Source organism: Rhinolophus ferrumequinum, chromosome 15 (assembly GCF_004115265.2).
Source record: "Rhinolophus ferrumequinum isolate MPI-CBG mRhiFer1 chromosome 15, mRhiFer1_v1.p, whole genome shotgun sequence".
In the NCBI taxonomy this organism is placed as follows: Eukaryota; Metazoa; Chordata; class Mammalia; order Chiroptera; family Rhinolophidae; genus Rhinolophus; species Rhinolophus ferrumequinum.
This window is the reverse complement of record NC_046298.1, coordinates 39789975-39801975: the sequence shown is the minus strand read 5'-3', so window position 1 is coordinate 39801975 and position 12001 is coordinate 39789975.

Below are 12001 nucleotides of genomic sequence, written 5' to 3'. Positions count from 1 at the left end.
GGTTTATGATTCTGAAAATATAGAGAAACCCTTGATATAATTTTTTTCTAATAAGTTGGTTCTTCCAAATGATAGTAGGGACTTTGCATCCATTACTAAGGCACCTGTTAAGATGGTAAGAACATCAGAGTAGATGGTCTAACGACATAGCATATAGATCTGTTACGTTTTCTCTTCCCAATGTCTCTAGTACTTCCCTCACCCAACTTTGTATTATAACCCAGTGGTGTCATTCTGATTTGTGGTTATACCCTTTGAAAACCCAGTGTTACAGTTGGTGAGCTACAGGCAACCATCAGTTAATTACCCCTAAATATGTCTCCTTCTGAAACTGAATGTGCCCTTTGTCCAAGGTCAGCCCTTATCCCTCAATCTCCAGCCCCTTTGTGCTCCAATTCTAGCAGGAACACTCCACTAGAGGGCACTCAGGCTCTTCCTTGAGCTCATGTGGTCCTTCTCCATCACCTGACCCAAATGCAAGTGTTTTTACTGCCACGAGAGCCAACTTCAAATACTCTTTAGATTTGCTCAGTGTGAGGCTCCTGGGACAGACATCGGAGTTCCCAGGGAGGATTCTCACATTGGAAGGTGTGACAGCATGGGCTGTTGACCCAGAACCAACCCAAGGGCCCAAGTCTCTGGGGAAAGGGATTGTTCTGTGCACAGTGGGCAATCAATGTAGGCTGGATGCTCAGGACCCAGATGCCCCTGCCCCAGGGGTGGAGACAGCGGTCATGAGCCTGTGGCCTTGAGGGCCCTGTCACTTAGGATCTGTGTACATGGGCCTAAGCTGGGCTGCTGAGGAATATTTCAGACTAGGCCTTCCTCAGTAGAGGTGGGTCCTCCTGGGTATTTCAAGAACCTCCCTACCTGAAGAATCAGGAGAGACTGACATTCACCATGGCACAGGTTCTCTCTGGGCCTGAGGGAGCAGGTGGAGTAGGGTTTTTGCCATCAACACCAGGTCAGGACCAGGGATGTGGGAGCCTGTGGTCCTGCCTGCCCTTACCTCTCAGGACACCACTGCTGGGGTGTCTGTGGGGAACTCGGCCTCCCCTCCCCCACCCCGCAGTTCAAGAAAGGGACCTCAGAGCCCCTTCACGTATTGTCAGACAATGAAAGAACACAGGTGAGTTAGGACAGGTGCAAGTGAGGGGTAGGAGCGGTGAGATGATGGGCAGACACGAGGCCCACAGCTCACTTAGCCTCGTGTGCTTGAAAAATATATTACAGTATAATATATATATGCTGCTAGCTCAAGCTCCTTCATGGTTCAGATACTCTCTGTCTTTACTCTCTAGTTTGCTGTCTCAGTTACTGAGAGACATACACTCAAATCGCCTACCAGGAGAGTGAATTCCAAGTGATTTTTAAGGAGAGAGGTGTCAGCCTAACACATGGTTGCCCAAAAAGCCTGAAAAATTCTCTAATAAAATTGAACCATCAAGAGTTATTTAGTTACTGTTTACTCCAGCAGTTACATTCCTCTTACTTTTTATTCTATGAACTTGCTGTCCTGTAGGCAAAACAAAGAGGTTATATCACCCAGGGGCGTATTATAGAACCAAGTGTGGTGAGAATCTGGGAAACTAAAAGTCTTCTATTTTCATGACGATGTGTGGATTAGCATAACCACTGAGAGGAGTGTTCTCGCAATTTCTTTTCTAAAATTTTTTGAATATATTTTATTGGGGAATACTGAGGAACAGTGTGTTTCTCCAGGGCCCATCAGCTCCAAGTCGTTGTCCTTCAATTTAGGTGTGGAGGGCGCAGCTCAGCTCCAAATGCAGTCACTGTATTTAGTTGGTGACCAGCAACCTTGTTGTTGAGAGCTCATGCTCTAACCAACTGAGCCCTCTGGCTGCCCCTCGGGAAGCTCAGCGGCAGCTCATTGTCTTCAATCTACTAGTTGTGGAGAGCGCAGCTCACTGGCCCATGTGGGAATCTAACGGGCAACACTGTTGTTCAGAGCTGGCACTCTAACCAACTGAGCCACCCGACAGCCCCAGTTCTGGTCATTTCTATGATCATTAATGATGCCCTTGTCCTAGAAGCAGCAGCTCCACTTTCAGATATTAATAGATCCCCTAGAGAAACTACGACCTGTGCGTAAGAAGACATGTTCAAGTGTGTGCAGGTCTTGCTGGTATAGCACAGAAATGGTTTCAACCTTCTGCCTTACATGAGGGAACGAAGTCTCGTTTTTGCCCACAAGTGGGTTCCTACCTGGCACTTCAAATGCAGATTTATATACAACACAGCTACGGGTGCAAAAGAGTTGATTTTTTTTCTGAAAACAAACAAACAAAAAAGCAAACAAAAAGACCGGTTACAAAAAGTACTTAGCTTAGGACCATTTATATAAATTAAAAAATATACAACGGCACAATGTATTATTTATGAGCATAAACACGGATAAAAGTTCTCAAACCTGCATGGGAGAGCCCTTCGCTTACACGATAGTGGGTACTCGTGTTAGGGGGATAGAGGAGGGAAAGCATGAGGAGGTGGTGTTGGATTCTATGTAACATTTGCCTCTTTTCTTAAAAGGAAGATCTGAGCGAACATCTACAATCTTCACATCTGTGAAATCTTGGAGGAGAGCAGATAGATGAGTGGTATAATAGCTTATGTGTGTAGGAAATACTTCACGTAGAAAATGAAAAATACATGTATTCCATCTCTTCATGTCAACAAGTCTAAATCTCCTTCAACTTACAGACACCCATTGGACTGCAGAGTGTTTCACTAAATGGACAAAACATATTGAAAAAAATGAATGACGGACATACATTGTTTGTACATTCTTTAAACTGTAGAAAATGGCAGACCATTCTTTACATATATCTTTGCATGTTTGACTATTTCTATAGATTAAATCAGTAAAACTGGGAATTTCTCAAAGAATGAACAGATTTTAAAGCTGGATAATATCTTAGCATATTTCGCTTGCAAAAGTTTATGACCTTTACTTTCCACAAGATTTGAAATAACTCTTTTCTTGTGTTCAAGACTAGACATTACCAATCTTTTCAGTAATAGCTAACAATTTCCCATTCATTAAGTCACGTAATCATCCCAATAATCCTATGAGGTTAGCAATACCTTCATCCCCTTTTCACAGATAAGTAAACTGAGGCACAGAGAAGGAAAATGACTTATTATTTTTACCAGTTAGTGGCTGAGCAGGAACTTGAATCCTGGCAGATAGGCTCCAGAGCCCATCTACTACAACTTTTCCTCAAAAGCCTGAAAAAATTCTCTAATAAAACTGAACCATCAAGAATTATTTACTTACTCTTTCCTCGAGCAGCATATTGTATATTCCTCCTACTGTTTATTAAGTGAACTTGCTGTCCTAAAGCAAAAAGAGTTTATAGTATCACTCAAATTTTTGACAATTTGCGTGGTTCAAATCACTCCAACTTTTGGCAATCTGATCTAACTCTGCAGCCCAGTGTTCACAGAAAAGAACGTGGTTGTACAAGTCAGTCTTTGAATATTTGCAGAAATGGGCTTTTTAGCCTGGTATGTGGCAAGTACTCATAAATGTGCCGTGTATGCTTGAGAAAAGTGTATTACAATGTAATATTATTTTCAGGATGTAGTGAAAAAAATCAGCACACAAATGACAAAAGAGAGTGAAGGGAAGGAATTGAGTGAATTCATTTAAAAATTAATTATTCAGGGGTTAGTATGTGATATGAGCAGCATTAGGAGTAGGTTACTTTCACATAGTCTATCCATTTTAGTCTCGTGTTAATTTCCACGTATTTTAATATTTTTAACCCACACTATTTATTATTGCTTGATTCATAAGTACGTATTTTTGTACTTTCTATTTGTCCTATTATTTATCTTTATTACACATTTTTATTTCAGTTTTTGTGCATTTAGTATCTTTTTTATTTCTGTATTTTATCATGTTCTTTTATATTTTATGCTTACTTTTTGTCTTATTATCTTTACTATGAATTTTTATTTCAGCTTGCTCTTTATATATCATGTTTCCCCGAAAATAAGACCTAGTCGGACAATCAGCTCTAATGTGTCTTTTGGAGCAAAAATGAATATAAGACCTGGTATTATATTACATTATATTATATTATATTGTATTAAGACCCAGTCTTATATTATAGTAACATTAAACCAGGTCTTATATTAAATTTTGCTCCAAAAGAGGCATTAGAGCTGATTGTGCTGGCTAGGTGTTATTTTTGGAGAAACAGTATTTTATATTTATATATTTTATCCACCAGCACTGAAGTCCTTGTGCAGGCCCTATAAGAGGAACGCCTGGGAGTCCAGCTGCCCTCGTTTCACTCAACTGCAATCGCCCCTGGTTTTTCACAGCCAGAAATTATGAGGACTTCTATTTCCGGCACTGGAGCCCTGGGCCAGGGAGCCTGTTGTGGGGTGGGACGCCTTGCTTCTGAGGGGAGACCTTGGTAATCTACATATCCTGTGGATCTCTAACCCCCACTCATGGGAGTGGGACCAGTCCATTCCAAGCCTCTGCGCCTCCCACCATTCTCGAGGTGGCTTCTTCTGTATGTCCTCTGTTAGGGGACTTCAGTTCAGCTAGACTTCAGGCGATTCTTAATGTTCGTTGTTGTTTATGTTCTGTCCTTGGAGTTAACCGCTGGTCGTTTGCAGAAGGTGATGGAGTTCACAGACTCAGTCAGAAATGAGGAGAGCAAGAAAAAGTTTTTATTCAAGTCAGGAGGTAGGAAGCTAATGGCAGTGTCTCGGGAAGACAGGTGACCTGGGTAGTAAGGAAACACTCTCGGGGGTTGCCGGAATAGACCTCAGAATAGAAACTGCTAACTTCGGGTTAGCTTTTTCTTATATAGAAAAGGGTAGTTAACTTTCCTTACAGCAGGAGATGTGACATGTACACTGCGGTGATTTGATTGACATGTTGGTTAGAGAACTAGTTTGTTTCTGCACATGCTCTTACCCTAATAGATACAGAAAAATCCACAATGGGGCCAAGGCTTAATGTTCATTTTGTTTTCATTATACTATAATGAGGCGAGAGTTCAAGTAAAGAACAGGTTTCAGCAGTTTGCACATGTATGAGTAACAAGTTAGTACCAGCTGGGTCTTATCTCCTATTTTAGTAGTGTTTGGACATTTTAATTCTAGGGGATGACCGAGGGCGTTTCCTGGGTAGGGGATGCAGGCCAGAGCAGGCGCTCTTCAGGCTCACTTTTATTAGCCCTTTTTAGACTCATCACTGTAATTTAGTGGGAACATCTCCTGCTTTCTTTTTGTCATTTGTCTTATTATTCCTCTCTGTTGTGAATTTTTAAATCAGTTTTTTCATTTTGTCTATGTTACATTTATGTATTTTATTTTTCACTTGTTCCTTATAGCTTATCTCATGCTCTCTTTTTGTTGTCTCATTCCTCTCTGTTGTGAATTTTTATGTCGGTGTTTTCATTTTGCATGTTTTATATTTATGCATTTTATCACGTTCTGTCATATTTTGTTGTAAACATTTTGTTATGTCATTATCTTTAGTATGAATTTTTATTTCCTTTTGTTCATTTTATATTTATACATTTTTCTTCCCGTTTTTAATATTTTATTGATTAAACAGTTGTATTTATTTTAATTTTTAATAGCCATTTTTCTTTGCTTTAACTTTATTCCTATCATTTTTTAACGCATGCTGAAGTATGTCTACATAAATTACCGCCATTTTTCACATTGATCCGTCTCTCTGCCTTTACAACCAGCAAGCGCATGACCCGTATTGAACATATAAATATGTGTGTATATATCTATTATCTATATATATTACATACCATATATATGTACTTGTTCAACTATATATTTTACAGTGAATATGTGCTTCATTTTAGTTTATTATTTATAAAACGCTATTTACTTGTTTTACTTTTAATTTTTAATTTTTAAAAGTATCTCAATATTGTACCATTCCTGTAATACATATATATGTATATATATACATACACACACATATATATATATATATATATACACACATATATATAAAATCAAGTGTAATGATTTGGGTTGTTACTTTAAAAAAAAGGTAGTATTATAATGATATGACCAGGTAATTTGAAAATTTAAAATGAAGTAATGATCTGACTCTGAGTTATTTTTAACATGTTTTCCTTTAATTGTCTACCAATTGTCGACTGTGAACAACTTACCATGTTTCCTCGAAAATAAGACCGACCCCCAAAATAAGCTCCAGTTAGGCTCGTCAGCCAGACCGATGCATTTAGTACGTTATGACGATGTTCCAGAAGAATATGACATAACTGTATGTGTTTGAATAAATGTAAATTGTTATACATGAAAAAAATAAGACATCCTCTGAAAATAAACCCTAATGGAGCAAAAATTAATATAAGACTCCATCTTATTTTTGGGGAAACCCAGTACTAGGGAGCAGGCCTCTCATATGCTAGCCAAATATCTCATTTAAAAAAAAATACTGTTCACATAACGTTATTAAATGTCTTAAATTACATCTACTTCCTTTATAATTAGAAAAATCAAATGTTACTATGTGTTCAGCTGTATTGAGATACAACAACCTCCTTATCTGACTCTCACCCAAGCCAATATTTCCCCTGCCCGGAGTCACCCCAGTGTGGGTTCCCAGGCAATCAGACAACCACCTTTAGCTCCAGGGCCCACAGGGTTTTTCAAATTTGACAATATTAAGCTGTGTGTTTTTTCCTATCTGGGTGGCGCCTTTTACTTGCTCCGAATATCTTTGTCTTGCTCTGAACATCACACAATTCCAGACTAGGTATTAGATTATATAGAAGAGGGTAGTTATGGGGTGACGGATTAGCTCGGTTGGTTGGAGCACTCCGCGCTTAACAACAAGGTTGCCGGTTCAATCCCCACTTGGGTCACAGTGAGCTGCGCCCGCCACAAATGGATTGAAACAACTACTTGACTTGGAGTTGATGGGTATAAAAAGCACAAGAACAACAACAACAAGAACAAAAAAAAAAAACAGAAAAGGGTAGTTAAAGCCAACAGCTTTTGAGAGCGAAAAAGTGTCCCCTGACTGGTGACCACGGTGTAACGTGTCCGCGACCTGGGACCTAGAAGAAGATGCATGGAGCAGAACGCAGAGTACACATGCTTTATTCACTAGCTTCCTGGGCATAGCCAGCCTTGTTTCTGGGCATAACCAGCCTTGTTTCTGGGCAAGCCAGACACGATTCTGGACACAGCCAGCCTCGTTTCTGGACACATCCAGCTTCATTTCTGGGTGCTGCCAGCTTCGTTTCTGGACGCAGCCAGCCTCATTTCTTGGCGCAGGGAGCCTTGTATAATGGCCGGGCTTTTTTATGCTGTGCTGAGACAATGGTAGCTCACAGCCAAAGTGCTTACATACGAGTATATAAACAGTGATATCATCGGGATGGACGACACCCGTGCAACATTTCATCTTATTTAACTGGCCGCCCCCTGAGTCAGTGCTGCAGGATGGGCAGGGAGGTAGCTTGACTGACTCCATTTTCCCTACATAAGACGTTTCTCATCCCAACTAGACTGAAACAACTACTTGACTTGGAGCTGATGGGTATAAAAACAACACATAAAAAAAAAAAAAAAACCGAAAAGAAAAGGGTAGTGAAAGCCAACAACTTTTAACAGTCAAGGCGTATTTCATCTCAAGTAGGTTGAAACAACTACTTGCTTGGAGCTTATGGGTATAAAAACCACAGGAAGAAAAAAAAGAAAAGGTAGGTCAAGTCGACAACTTTTAACAGTTAAGGCTTTTTTCACCCAAACTAGTTGAAACAACTATTTCACTTAGAGCTGATCGGTATAAAAACACCCTTTTTAAAAAAAAAAAAAAAAGGATGGTTAGACGTAACAACTTTTAACTGTTAAGGCTTTTTTCAACCCAACTAGATTGAAACAACTACTTGACTTGGACCTTAAGGGCATAAAAACCACAATAAAAAAAAAAAAAAAAAAAAAGGAGTGAAGCCCAGAACTTTTAATAGTTAAGGCTTTTTTCACCCCAACTAGGTTGAAACAACTACTTCACTTAGAGATGATGGGTATAAAAAGCACACTTAAAGAAAAAAAAAAGGATAGTTAAATGCAACAACTTTAAACTCTTAAGGCTTTTCCCTCCCAACTATATTGAGACACCTGCTTGACTTGGAGCTGATGGTATAAACACCACACTTAAAAACAAACAAAAAGAAAGGGTAGCTATTAACAGTTAAGGCTTTTATTATCCCAACGAGATTGAAACAAATATTTGATTTGGAGCTTATCGGTATAAAAACCACACTGAAAAAAAAAAACAAAAACAAAAACAAAAAACTGCCTTTTGAGCCTCTTCTTTTGCTCCCCCAGGTCTAAACTCTTTGGAGTGTACTTTTTCTTGTAATAATGCCACCTTGAGCCCTTGAGCCACACTCTACGGCTTGAATCCCCTCCTATTCTGTTCAAGTGTACTTTTTGTTCTAATGAACTACTGTTGCACTAAAACAAACAAACACTTACAAAACACAAAGCTAGTTAAAGCCAACAACTTTTAACAGTAATAAGGCTTTTTTCATCCCAACTAGTCTGAAACAACTACTTGACTTGGAGCTGATGGATAGGAAAACAACACTTAAAAACAACCCAAAGAAAAGGGTAGTGAAAGTCAACAACTTTTAACAGTACTAAGGCTTTTTTTCAGCGCAACTAGTCTGAAACAACTACTTGACTTGGAGTTAATGGGCATAAAAACCACACTAAAAAATAAAAGGGGAGGGAGGTCAAACTAACTTTTAATAGTTAAGGCTTTCCCCACCCCCACCCCGCAACTAGAATGGAAACAACTACTTCACTTAAAGATGATGGGTATGAAAAGCACACTTAAAAAAAAAAAAAAGGGTAGTTAAAGGCAACAACTTTGAACTGTTAAGGCTTTTTTCATCCCAACTAGATAGAGACAACTGTTTGACTCGGAGCTGATGGGTATAAACACCACACTTTAAAAACAACAACAACAACAACAACAACAAAAGCGTAGTGAAAGCCAACAACTTTTAAAAGTTAAGGCTGTTTTCATCCCAACTAGATTGAAGCAACTACTTGACTTGGAGCTTATGGGTATAATCACCACAGAAAAAAGAAAAGGGTAGGTCAAGCCAACTATTTTTAATGGTTAAGGCTTTTTTCATCCCAACTGGGTTGAAACAACTACTTCACTTAGAGCTAATGGGTATAAAAAGCACACTTAAAAAAAAAAAAAAGGTACATAAAGGCAACAACTTTTTTCTTTTTTTAAAATTTTATTGGGGAATATTGGGAAGGCAACAACTTTTAACTCTTAAACCTTTTTTCATCCAAACTAGATTGAGACAACTGCTTGACTTGGAGGTGATGGGTATAAAAAAAGCACCCTTAAAAAAAAATGCTTTTTGAGCCTCTTCTTTTGCTCTGCCCAGTCTAAACTCTTTGGAGTGTACTTTTTCACCTAATAAAACCACCATGAGCCATTGAGCCATTCTCTGCTGCTTGGGTCCCCTCGTATTTCTTTGAAGTGTACTTTGTCATCTAATAAACATTTTTTTCACACACACTAAAAAGAAAAGGGTAGTTAACGGCAACAAATTTTAACAGTAATAAGGCTGTTTTCATTACACCTCGATTGAAACAACTACTTGACTTGAAGCTGATGTGTATAAAAACAACACTTAAAAAAAAAAGAAAACAAAAGGGTAGTGAAAGCCAACAACTTTTAACAGACATGGCGTTTTTCATCTCAAGTAGATTGAAACAACTACTTGCTTGGAGCTCATAGGTATAAAAACCACAGGGAAAAAAAGAAAAAGAAAAGGTAGGTGTCATACAGGGTGCCAGACACAGTCTCTGGTCACGCTCCCCACACAAGAACGCAGGATATGGTGAGGCCAAAAAGGAACACCCACAGAGCCATAGATATGGGAGTCACAGCACTATATTCTCGCTGGCGGCTGGGTTGGAGACACAGGAAGCAGGAGCCACACTATCCACAACCCGCACTCACCGTCCTAACTGCAATCAGCTCTTGCAGGCTCAGCCACCATCTCCTTGCTAGCCCCCATTTTCTGCTAGCATAGCCACAGCAGTTGTATTAGTGGCCAATGGCTCACTGGTTGCAGCTGATAGCCAACTAGCCACAGCTGATGGCCATCCAATCACAGTTGATGGCCATTTACTACCTGAGCCAGCACCTTTCCACGTGAGGGTGAGAGCCTGGAAACTGCACTCCTGGCTCTGTCCCCACAGTAGGTCAAGTTGACCACTTTTAACAATTAAGGCTTTTTTCACCCCAAATAGTTGAAACAACTACTTCACTTAGAGCTCGTAGGTATAAAAAGCACACTTAAAAACAGAAAGAAAAAAACGGGTGGTTAGACGCAACAACTTTTAACTGTTAAAGCTTTTTTCATCCCAACTAGTCTGAAAAAAATACTTGACTTACTGCTCATGGGTATAAAAACCACACTAACATTAAAAAAAAAAAAAAAAAAATTAAAAACAAACCCTGCCTTTTGAGCCTCTTCTTTTGCTCTGCCAGGTGTAAACTCTTTGGAGTGTACTTTTTCTTGTAATAATGCCATCTTGAGCCCTTGAGCCACACTCTACTGCTTGGATCCCCTTCTATTCTTTTCAAGTGTACTTTTTCTTCGAATGAACTCCTTTTTCACTAAAACAAACAAACAAAAACAAAACAAAACAAAAGGGTAGTTGAAGGCAACAACTTTTAACAGTGAAGGCTTTTTGCATCCTAACTAGATTGAAACAGCTAATTGACTAGGAGCTTTAGGTTATAAAAAGCACACTTAAAAACAAAAAAAGGAAGTTAAGAGCAACAACATTTCACTGTTAACACTGTTTTGATCCCAAAGGTTGAAACAATGACTTCAGTTAGAACTGATGGATATAAAAAAGCACACAGAAAAAGAAAAAAAAGGAGCAGTTAAATGCAACAACTTTCAACAGATCAGGCTTTTTGCATCCCAACTAGATTGAAACAACTAATTGACTAGAAGCTTTAGGTTATAAAAAGCACACTTAAAAACAAAAAAAAGGAAGTTAAGAGGAACATTTCACTGTTAACACTGTTTTGACCCCAAAGGTTAAAACAATGACTTCAGCTAGAACTGATGACTATAAAAAGCACACTGAAAAAGAAAAAAAAGGAGCAGTTAAATGCAACAACTTTCAACAGATTAGGCTTTCTGCATCCCAACTAGATTGAAACAGCTAATTGACTAGGAGCTTTAGGTTATAAAAAGCACACTTAAAAACAAAAAAAGGAAGTTAAGAGGAACATTTCACTGTTAACACTGTTTTGACCCCAAAGGTTAAAACAATGACTTCAGTTAGAACTGATGGATATAAAAAAGCACACTGAAAAAGAAAAGAAAGGAGCAATTAAAGGCAAGAGCTTTGAACTGGTTACTAGACTGAAGACTTAGCATCTCCCCTTACATTTATCGGTCAGCAACCTTACCAGAATCTAGCACTCCTGCTGAGTCGGGGAACAGTGCACGGTGCCTTACCTTTCAAGGGGAACTCTGAATACTTTAAACCTTTTTGGATTTTGTTGCTTTTAATGGCATTGGCCTTTCCGAACTACTGGTCAGTGACCTTTACAAGTGAAGGCCCAGATCAGAACAAGGTCAGAACCAAGTCTGCTGGCCTGGCTGAGACTGAAGTACCTATTATTATGTTGTCTGAAGATGCAAAAAATTCATTTGGAAAATGGATGCTCACAGGAATTCTATTCCTTATCATGAAGACATTTCTCGTGGATAAGATGATGTTACTTTTACGCGAGAAATTAACAACATATCTAAACCTAAGGACGTTCATAGAAGAAGTATGTTTATGTGCAATTCAGCATCTTCTTGAATTCGGAATGAGAAAGATCGCCAGTGATACTGCAAACCAGCTTGTTAAACTTGTGAAAAAGAGCCTTTCTTTCTTTAAGAAGAAG